Here is a 10,934-nt window from a genome sequence, read left to right as displayed (position 1 = left end):
CCTGCCAGCAGCTCGCCCAGGAGGGCTGTGGGCACTGGAAGGGGCTGAGCTCTGGCTGGGCTCACTTACAGCCAAAAACACGTGGTAAGCTCCAGTGAAAGAAACCTGCAATGCTCCCCAATATTTGGCACGTGCCATCCTCCACCCCAGCCGCCCTGCGGCCCAGTGGCATACAAAAGTGGTCTGTCGTGGGGACGGGTGCTGGTAAGCCGTGTGGTGCCTCCAGCTCATGTCCTCCATGCAGGTTAAATAGCCTCCAGGACTTGTAATAATTATTAAACATGTCACTTTAACCAGCAGTTTTGCTCCTGGGAAACACCCAGAGCCTCCCAGACAGCCCGCCTGCTGGACCCACTTATTCATCCGCACCGTTGTCCCATTGCAGAGGCAGGGGCTGGCACAGAAGGAGCTATGGGGACACAAGAAGCTATTGGGATGGAAGGAGCTATCGGGGTGAAACACAGGCATTGGCAGTGGGGAGATAGTGAGTGCCCTGCTCGCCTCGCCCCAGCGGGACAGGGTGACCCCGAGGGGGTGCTGCTCGCCCCACGGGACAGGGAGTGGAGGGGCTGCATGGGGCTTCACCACCAGCTCCAGCCGCACCTCCACTCAGCAGGGCTTTGGTGGCAGCCCAGCCCCAGCTCAGCAGCAGCCCAGCACAGCCGCAGCCTTACTGCAGGCCATTGGCATACGGAAAGGCCACGTCAGCCCCCAGCAGAAAGTCCTGTCATGGCCAGTAGCTAAGGCAGCGAGTGCCCTGGCTGCAATGGTTACCAACTGCTTTCACAGGCCAAGGCGTCTGCAATGAAAAAAAAAAAAAAAAAATCCCAAAGCAGCAAACTGAAGTATCTCTGAGTAATACCCGTGTGCCCCACAGGAGCACTCAGCAGACCGGACACGCTGGAGACATGCAGAGCTGTGCTGGTTTCGCTCTGATCAGATGAGGACGAGGTTGGGTTTGTGATAACAGCATTTTGCAAGCATGATGAAAATGTGTGGTAAACCCCAGGCGAACTGGGGCAGCCTGTGTGCACAAACCATGCAATGTGGGATTTTAGCAGAGTCAGGCTAAGGGCTTTAACTCCCCCATGCCTGTCCCCTGTGCTCCGGCGGCACTAGGCCAGCCCTGCCGCCCGTGCCCAGCCATCAGCCACCTCCTGCGGTTGCCCTGCTTCCTCTGGGGCCTGCGCCTGCTTTCGGCAGCACTGCCTTGGAGGTGACCTGGGCTGTGGGTGGCCCTGGTCCCATGGGGGCACAGCTGTGGCTTGGCGGTGTGTAAAACCCTGCAGCCAGGCCAGCCGGGGGCAACGAGCCCCGGAGGAGCATGGGGCTGAGCACGGCAAAGCAAAGGGCCTGTTGCTAGCCAGGGAAGAGCCTCGCTAGCAGCTGCCCAAAGGCTTGCAGCAGGTGAGCCAAACAGTGGAAAAAAGTCAATTTGCTTGAGAGAGTGTCCTTACTGCCTGTGAACTGGTTTGTGTTAATAAAATCATTGCAGCAGGGTAGCAAACTGCTCATTTCTCCCGTTTGTTTACTTTGCTCAGAAGAACCCGACATTTATGCATCTTTCGCATCCACTTTCTTTGCTCCTAAAACACCCATTGTACCTGGACTAGTTGAGGACATCTGCACTGGCACAGGGAGCGGCCGCGTGTCCTGCCCTTGCTCCAGCTACTGAGGGACTCATCTGAAAGAAAAGTAAGGTGCCGGTATTTTGAAAGTGTAAACAGGGTAATGCCAGAGGCGAGTCACCGTGACCGGGAGCCCAGGCACATGCTGATTAATTCAGGTCCCCTCCCTTAAATGGTTTATTTCTGCTAATCAAGAAAGGAGGACAGAAAGCAGGTCTGGTCACAGTAACTCGCTGTGGTGCCCGTACAGGATGCGTACGTGTTGGTACACCTCATGCTTGGCATTGCATTTTGACTGAGAACCAGAATAATGCAACAGGTAATCTAGGACATAACTGCTGTGGCAAAACCTGGACACCTCCTAGGTCTGAAAACAAATTCTGTGTTGTGAACCAGCATCAAGCAGATGCTTTGTCAGAGAATAATTTTCTTCTTCCCTCTTTGAAATTCTACATTTTTAATCCATGACCTGGATAAAACCACCATAATTAACATAGAGTCCAGGTTCCGGCTCCAGAGCTGGGCTCACTGGACACACAGTAGATGTTTTGCTATGGACAATATAAAAATCACAGGTAAAGCTGAGACAAACTCAGGGACTGGACCAGCCCTGGGGAGGCGTGATGGACCCGGCCCCTCATGGAACTCACAGGGCTCATCCAATCGATGAGCAAAGACCCCTCAGTGGGAACACACCCAGCAGGGCCCAGTATGAATGCTGCTGGGATGGCAGGTCTCATTCTGGTGTCCACAACCCCTCCTCAGCAGAGAGTTTTGGCGATGGGAAGGGGCATGAAGCACAAGAGCTTCTCCAGCCCTGGGGGTGAGACACGCAGGGCGAACACATACGACCCACCAGGTCTGCTCTGGATCACCAGCCCTCGTGCACACCCCTGCTTGCCAGCGAGCCCGCATGGCCGCGAGCACGCAGGGCAATCCTTGTGCCGTGGAGGCAACATCACAAATAACACTCAGCCACTTCAAGTGGACAACTACAGGTGGCACTGGCAGAAATAGGCCCCAAAAAAGAACCACAGAGTCTGTAAAATCTTTTCTGTCAAGACCAGCTAAGACCTGTCAGGCACACAGACACTGAACTGAATCTTAAAGGAAATACTGTGTTTGGGGGATCTTTTTTACATTTGCACATACTTTTCAAAGCCCCCGGTGAGATTATTAGAGGGTCCTCTGGCAAGTGAGAAGCCACAAACCATGCAGAGCAAAAGGTACCTTGAAACCACCACCGAATCCATGAGAAAGCCTCTCACCTGCAGGGTATCCACAGGTCCACAACAAACACACCAAAAATACCCTTTGGCGGGAGCCCGTTAAACCATACTGGCCTCAGCAGCCGGATGCCCAAGGCATGAGCTGCTGTAGCCTTTGGCTCTCAAGCAGTATTTTTTTCTAGTTATTAGCTAAATCAGCTTTGAGACTTTCCTCCTCAAAGCAGCTTCCATTACCCAGAGGAGCAAGGAGGCAAGAAAGCTCAGTTGCTACCTAAGTGAGATGTGGGCATCTCTGCATGTCCTTTCCTTCTCTTTGTGACAAGGGCAACCAAAGCTGGCCAGGAAACCTGCGCTATTCCCCAGTCGCAAGCCTCAGAAATAAGTGCTCTTGGACTTCTTTTTTGTTTGGTTGTTACCTCCTTGAGGAGTCTCTAGGACACTTTGGAGGCTTCAGATAAGATTATGGCCAATTACGAAGGGAAGAAAGAGTTCATCTCTCGGTATCTTTTTGGACAAACAATCTGAGGCAAACAAGGTTTAGCAATCTCTCTGGGTTTGCAGGGTTTAGGATCTCAATAGCTCATCCTGATGCTGTAAACTTGAAACACAGCCCAGCCAGTTTTCTGGCGTGGCAGTATCTTATCTGCCCCGACCCCTCGCTCCTGCTGGCCAAACCCACCCAGCCGACCTTTTTATTGCAATCTGCCCATGAAACGCTGTAGGGATGGCGTGAGGAGTTCACCTTTCATCCCGCTCTCTGGTGCTGTGAGCAGCCCTCAGCTGCCTTTCACCTCGGCTGGGTGAGAGCCGGGTACACCTGCCAGGGGCTTTGTGTCCCCAGCACAAACAACACAAACCCCGCACGTCTCCTCCATGACCCTCGTCCTTTGCAAAACCCCGGTACAGCTCTGCACCAGCAGCCTGGGGAATGGGCCCAGTTCCCTGCCTGAGCAGAAATATCCCCTACCCAGGAGCCGCTGTTCCCGGCACCCCTCTTTGTTTGGGTTCCTGCTGTTACAGCCCACGCTGCACACCTGGCGCCACCAGGGCTCTGCTGGGCGGGAAGAAAAATGAAAAGGTAAAATTCCTGTACCCACACAACAAGATCTTTTTATAGCCAAGGGGATGAGGTTTTTCACTCTCTTCCTATTTTCCACTTAGGCAGTAAACAGGAAAACCAACCTGGCCTGGTAGCTAATTTGGGAGCGCACAGTGCCTCTCAGTGTGCCTCCCTGCGATGCTTCCCGCCTTCTCCCGCCGTGCCGTGGGCAGCAGGGCGGTGCCGAGGCCAACACCCCATGTCCCTAAAGTGTCCCTTGGAGGAGCCAACAGCCCTTGGCCACTCCTGGACAGGGACAGAGACCCCACTGGGACTGTCACCAGCCCGGGGCCAGCGCTGGGACCGTGGGGCTAGTCGGCCTCTGTGCTAACGGCGGGCAAGGCCAAGGGCGAGAGTGTGAGCCTGGCACCACAGCTGCTCCCAGGGTGGACATTTTCACCTTGGTTTGCCACTGGGAACGTTTTCTCATCCCCTGACCTTTGGGCGGGGGCTACTGGGGACAGGGGCACCATCGAAGCAACATCTCTATGTGTCCCGCTGAAGGCGGGCTGGGAGCCAGAGCCTCTGAGCCTTACACGTCCCTGCGTGCGGCGGAAGGGGTTTGTGCGCTCTGGCATCTGCACAGCCCTGAACTCAGCCTGGACCTGTGGACCTTCACCTGTGTTGGTGTTCGTGCTCCTGTAAAATGACTGCCGCAAAGAGAAGCCTGGGCTCCCCCAGGAACCAGAGCATGGCACCACCATACGTCACCCTTCGCTGCCCTGCTTGGCCACGCAGTGGGTGGTGAGAGACCCAACATCTGCCCACCCCCACGTGGGTATCGCCACCAACACTGAAATTCCTCCCCCAGACCCATCTGCATGGAAGAAAGCTGCAGAAACCCCCACCGTGGTGGTGTTCCCCGCCTCCCACCTCGCTCCCCCCCCAGTGAATGTGCCGCTGCCTGTGCCTCCGTGCTCACCACCCCAGGGTGGGGGGGGTGACGGACGCGTGGCCCCAGAAGGGTGACTGCCATAACCCAGCTCTCGTAGCAAAGCATCGCCTCCTCCATGATGCTGCTCAAGAGAGACGACATCGTTGCCTTTAGCCGTCAGCAACTGCAAGAGAAAAAAAAAAGCAGCAGTGGAGCTGGCAGCAAGTGGAACCCGAAAGGCAGTGAGTGCTCGGGCCCTGAGAGGTGTAGCAGGTCCCTGGCTGCTCAGCGAGACAGCCAGTGTGAAAGCAGTGAGCCCAGCAGAAGGAGCCTTGGTGGCAACACGATGACTTTAGTCACAGTCACAAGGCTAAAACAGCCAGGAGGGGGAAGTTTTCTCAAATACCAGATAGGAAAGTTGCATAACCACCACCCAGAGCCTTCAAACAGGGCCTGATTTCCCCTTCCAAAATTTCAGTGACTTCCCCATGCAGTTTCCAGCTGCATCGGCAGCACAGAGCGAACTGGGGGGTCGCAGTCCCTCTCCACAGGGTGGGCTGGGGCCGGGGGCTGCGGGAGTGGAGTGCCCACCCCACAGCCACGGCTTGGCAGCCTCCGGGGAGCCCCACATGCTCATGGGGGTGGAAAAGCATTTCAGAAACCATCGCCTGCTAGGCTCATCACGGCAAGCGGCTTTGAAGCTTCTTTGCTGAGAAATCGCACGCTGGTAACCAAAGGACTGGACCCAGGGGATGCCTCCTGGGGGGATTCTGCCACAACGCCTCCCAACATGACCTTACCCGTTTGAAGGACTCGCTTCTTGGACCACCTGGGACAGCAGTGGGAAATCTTCAAGAGGATTTGTCGACAAGACTACAGGAAAGGTTTAGATTCGATTATTTTTGACCCCCTTCCAAAAGGGACAGCGAAAGCAAAGCAAACAGAACTCAGATGCGGTACACAGCATACAAACTTTGTGTGTGCCCAGTGCAAGGACATCCATGAGAGCAGCACTGTTACCCTGAGCAGTGGGAAGCAGGTTGAATGCTGGAATTAAAAGTCTGTCTCAGTCGGTGTTGCTCATTCCCAGGCACCGTTCGTGTGTGCATGAATCACCGGCCCTCCCTTTGAATCATTAATCACTGCAAATCAATAAAGGCCACATACATTTTTCATGTATCAGCCATTAGTCTGACCTTGTGTCTATCTCTGTAGAGGGTACGAAATAAAAGCATTTCAGATCAAAGCAATCAGCACTAAATCCAGCCCAGCAGTAGCACCCAGTGGAGCCCGCTGATTTACGGCCGCTGAGCTCATATCGAGGTTGTTTTGGTTCCCGAGAGCCCTGGGCAGCTACAAAGCCCTCGTTGTCCCCTGGGGATGTGAGCAGGCAGGAGGGGGCCGCTCCAAAAGGATGTTCTTTGGGATTTGTTTATTTCCTTGAAAACAGGGACTGCTTCCTTGCCCGGGCGCAGGTGTCTACACGGCGCTCAGGGATGAGCAGATGCACCTCCTCCCCCAGGCCCTCACGCGCAGCGTGCTCGCCACCAGCACCGGCCCCGGCTGCCTCCCTCTGCCCCAGCCCCCCCGCTCGGCTGCTTCTGCAAAGCCAACACCTCACCCAGCACAGCCTGCGGGAGACACACCGGCACCTGGACGGGAGCCAGAAGGACCAAAACCATTCACCGGGGATGGGGCACAGTACACTCAGCCCTCTGCCAGCAGCTTCTCCCTCTGCCAGCAGCTTTGCCCTCTGCGGCCCTTGGACCACAGGCTGAAGCCCTGCTCCAGCCGATGCCCCAGCCAGCAGAGTCAGATTGCCTACATTCTTTCTGAATCCATGTATTTATTTTGGGACCTAGACACTGAGAGCCTCCAGGCAAGCGCTACCAACCAATTAGCATCACTATTGATCACTTCTGCATCCAGCTTTCTGGGTCAGGCCTGCTCTAATTTTGTTAGGGGCAGGCAAAGGGCTGGTGAACCAGGAAATCACAGCGCTTGGAGATGCCCCTGGGGCACAGAGACAGGCCTGCTGGGTCCCAAAACCCCAAACTCCTTCCAAATGCCCATGAGCTGGAGGCAGGTACGCCACCCTCCTGCATGGACCACCGATTACTGTACACCAACCCCCTCATCAGCCCATCACAGTGCCCATAACCATCTCTGGCTAATGCTGTTGCAGAGGCCACAGAAATATTTGCCTAAGGAAAGAGGATAGTTTGCTTTTCGGAATAAAAAAATTGGTGTTTGCACCAAGTGGGGCAGCAGGAGGGTGGGTTAGGACACTGCAAAGTAAAGCTCACGTAACAGCAGGAGACACAGAACTTGGACCTAAACAGTTTCAAGACTTCTCAAAACCTGAAATCAGAAATAACTCTGCTTACTACAGAGATCTCTTTATTAACGGACTGCTTTGGTTTTAATTTAAAATCATCTCCTGTTCTTGCTTCCCCAGCTTTGGGTCTAGGGACCATATCAGGTCCCAGCTATTCCTAGCCTCTCTCACAAATGCCGGGGTCCGGGCAAAGGTGCAGGGGCCAGCTGGGCCTCACAGAACGGAGTTTATCTACTCCTCGCTGCAAACCCATCATTCAGCCATCCTCCCTGCAATGTTGAAGTCTACCTTCCTACCGCGATCAAAACACCGTTCACCACATCGAAGGCACCCAGCAGACACCAGCCCCTCGTGCCCTCCCTATTAGCTGGGGTGTCCTTTGGCTGCGCCCCTCTGTCCCGCCTCCTCCCCTCCCCACTTGACACCAGTGTGCATTTTTACTGGCAACACCTCTGTGCTCAGCCCTCTCTCGGCACCGAAATAGCTGTGGCCAGGCTGTGGATGGGCTCGCTGCTCTTGCAGGCGGTGCTTTCGTAATTCGGTTTGCGCTGGCTGCCTCCCTGCAGCATGACATCCACCCCTTCATGTTCCTCCTCGCAGTCACTTACATCCAGGGGAGCCACGGCGGAGTTTTTCACCCTGTCTCAGGCTGACAGGCAGCGTGTCACCCAGCAGTGCAGCGTCTTCGGCCTCGCCCGGAGCATTCCCCATCCGCTGTCCATCCTGGGGCCAGGGGCACGGGTCGGGTCCAGCCTCCCATGACCCTGCAAACCTGCAGCTCCCTCCCTGGACAGGCAGAGCCAGGAGACCAGCAGGCTTTAGCCAGGAAGGTGCAAGGCTTACACGCCTTCCTCCCAAAAGACCACACAGTCTCTGAATGCTCCGGAGGACCTGGGGCTCAGCCTCCGCAGACCAGCTGGCTCAGCATGCGCCAAGAGCCCCCCCGCTCTGCAGCGGCTCATTGACACCACCAGCCTCCTGAAATATTATGGGACCTTTTAGTTTCAAAGGAAACCACAAGCGCCTTTCTGCTTCAACCTCCCCTCTCGCTCTGTAAGCTGTAGTTGCAGACATGGTCCTTGCCTTCCCGTGCTCCCCAGTCCCCACCCCAAGCCTGGGCACAGAGGGACCCCCCGAGGGACCCGCCAGTGCACGGTGGCACGGCACTGCAGGACGCTGGCACAGTGCACAACTGGGGGATGATGCTGGGCTGGTCACCCTGCACGTAGCTGCAGAGGACACCCAGCCTGGGCTTTGCCCATGAACGTGGGTGTGCAGCCAGGGGCATCCCATGGCGATGGGATTTTGGAAAGCACAGCCACGGTCTGCTGTATTTCCCAGCTCTGCGTAGTTGCTCCCAGCACTGAACAGATGGACAGACAGACACACGCACACAGTGCTGATCCCAACCTGCCATTCCCAGAGTAATCCCGCTGTACGTGTTAAGTCAGGTTTGCTGCACATATGCAAACCGTGGGCAGCAACCTCCTTATTGAAATTTGTTAGTCAATGGTACCACACCTCTCCATCTCGGAAAATAAACAGCCCTGCCCCATTGCTTTGCCTTGGTCTCTCTTCAGCGAGAACTCCTCTCATGGCAAAGCCTGCAGCAGGCTGGACGTGCGTTTCCCACCAGCCCCCATGTCAGCACCATGATGGGTTTCTGGGGCTTTTTGGTTCTTGATAGGCATCATCTCACAGAAGTAAACATAGCCAAGCTGCACTAGCAAAATTCCCCAAAGATTAAATGGGGGATTTCATTCAAGGGTGATTCTGGTTTAATCTTGCAGCTGGGCTTACTATAAACCTTTGGACTAGAGCATGTATCAGGTAACTCCACCTGCTGAGCTGATTACATTTGGATATTATTATAAAAAATGCTACTTTGGCATTTGTAATCAAACATATGTGTTTCATGTGGAAGGAAGGCACAGGGCCAGCTTTGGGCAGCCACCGGGGTCAGACAAGCTCCCGCACCCCGCGCCGGTGCAAGTCACCCTGGGCCAGGCAGCCCCTGCCCACCTCTGCCGGCACACGAGTGCACTCGTGCTGGACGGGGGGACATCTGTGTGGCTGAACACACCAGGAACGATTGCTCTGCCCACACCAAAGCTCTCCCTGCGCTGAGGCTCTCCATCGCAGCGGTAGCGGGCACGCGTGCAGCCCATCACACTGGGGACGCGCAATGTCCCCTGCCCTGTCCCAGCAGCAAGCACACCGCCTAGAGCAATGCCAACCAAAAGAAGCGAGGGTTTGGGTTTGGGTTTTTTTTTCCCTTACACTGCTTTTTACTCTTTTCCTCTGCCTTTTAAAATTCCAGATGAGAAAAATAAATATTGGAAGGTTATCCTTTGTATCTCATGATCAGATCACAAGTTAGCATGTGACTTGGGAGGCAAAAACAAGTCTTTCCAGCAGATGTGAACACAGCAAGCGAGCTCCGCTGACTGCTGTACCTTGATGTCTGCTGCCAAAGTCAATTCTTGGTGCATCCTTGAGGTAAAGAACCTCATGATTCATCAGGATCTTATTCTAATTAAAGAAAACTCAGATGACTTTCATTTTGGCTTTGCCTGTTTAGCAACTCTGAATGTAATGTGTATGTAAGGATAAATAGCAGCCCTCAGCCACTGTTTTGTAAACAGGCTGCAGCTCAGGAAGGGCAAGGGCACGTTTGGAGCCACTCTGCAAGTCGTGCACTGCGGGGGACTGAGCAAAAACCTCCCACTGAGCAAAGGGACCAATCAAACAGGAGCCCAGGTAGCCACCCTGCTGGCCAAAAGCCTGCAAAATGGCCCATGATGTACTTTGAAGGGCAGGGTGGGCATGGGTGACAGGGGCCACGCAGCACCCGGGGAGCTGGGAATCATCTCTCTGAAGGGGAGCGGGGCCGGTGGTAAATAAGCTCGCTGCCTTCCCCCTTAAAGCATATGGGGGTTTGCCTGTTCCCAGAGGTCTGGTGCCCAGGTGCTGCCCGTGCCCAGGCACACGCGGGTGGCCCATCCCCACCTGAGCACCGGGGCTTGCCCACGGCCCCGGCACAGCTCGATAAGCCAGCGATAATGCATCTTGTTGCAGCCGCCCCGCTGTGGCTCCTGTCACATGATGGGTCAGCAGTTCGTGGGAAGTCACAGCCTGAAAGCCTGAAAAAAAACCAAGTTACTTTAGCCAGCTCCTTCCCCACAGGAAATAAAAACTGGAGCTAAGCTTTAGTAATTTGGGTTTGACCAGACTTATCTCGCCTGGGGCCCAGGGTGGGTTTGTCTCGCCTCACTCCTGACTGAGCTCCCAGCCACGAAACCCGGCGGGAAAAGGACTCGGAGAAGGGCAGAAGGGGCAGAGAAGGGAGAAAACACCATTGCATGCCCACGGCGGGGGGGGGAAGGGGGGTCCTGTAGCTCTTCTGGAGCCCCACGTCAGGACAACTGCATGCAGAAGAAAGCCTCTCCCAGACTCTCCCATCCCTGTGAGGCCGATGGGAAAAGGCAGCACGGCAAACATTCCCACGGCCACTGTCCTCGTGCCCTGGCTCAGCCAGCGAAGCCGATCCCGGCACACGGTGCACAGTGCGGCACGGGGCAGCTTTTGCCCTTCCTCTGCCCAGGCTCCATCGCCAATCGGACAGCTATTTTTAAACCGGCTTTTTCTTTTTCCCTGCAGAGGCACTTGAATGGCTTTCCCCTCGCACACAGAATGCAGGGAACACAGACGTCGTCTCTCATTGTGATGGGAAAGGTTATCGGGTACAAAAGAAAAGGGAAATCCT

This window comes from Egretta garzetta, unplaced genomic scaffold, assembly GCF_000687185.1.
Source record: "Egretta garzetta isolate BGI_Z169 unplaced genomic scaffold, ASM68718v1 scaffold287, whole genome shotgun sequence".
Taxonomy (NCBI): Eukaryota; Metazoa; Chordata; class Aves; order Pelecaniformes; family Ardeidae; genus Egretta; species Egretta garzetta.
Note: the sequence above shows the minus strand (reverse complement) of the source record.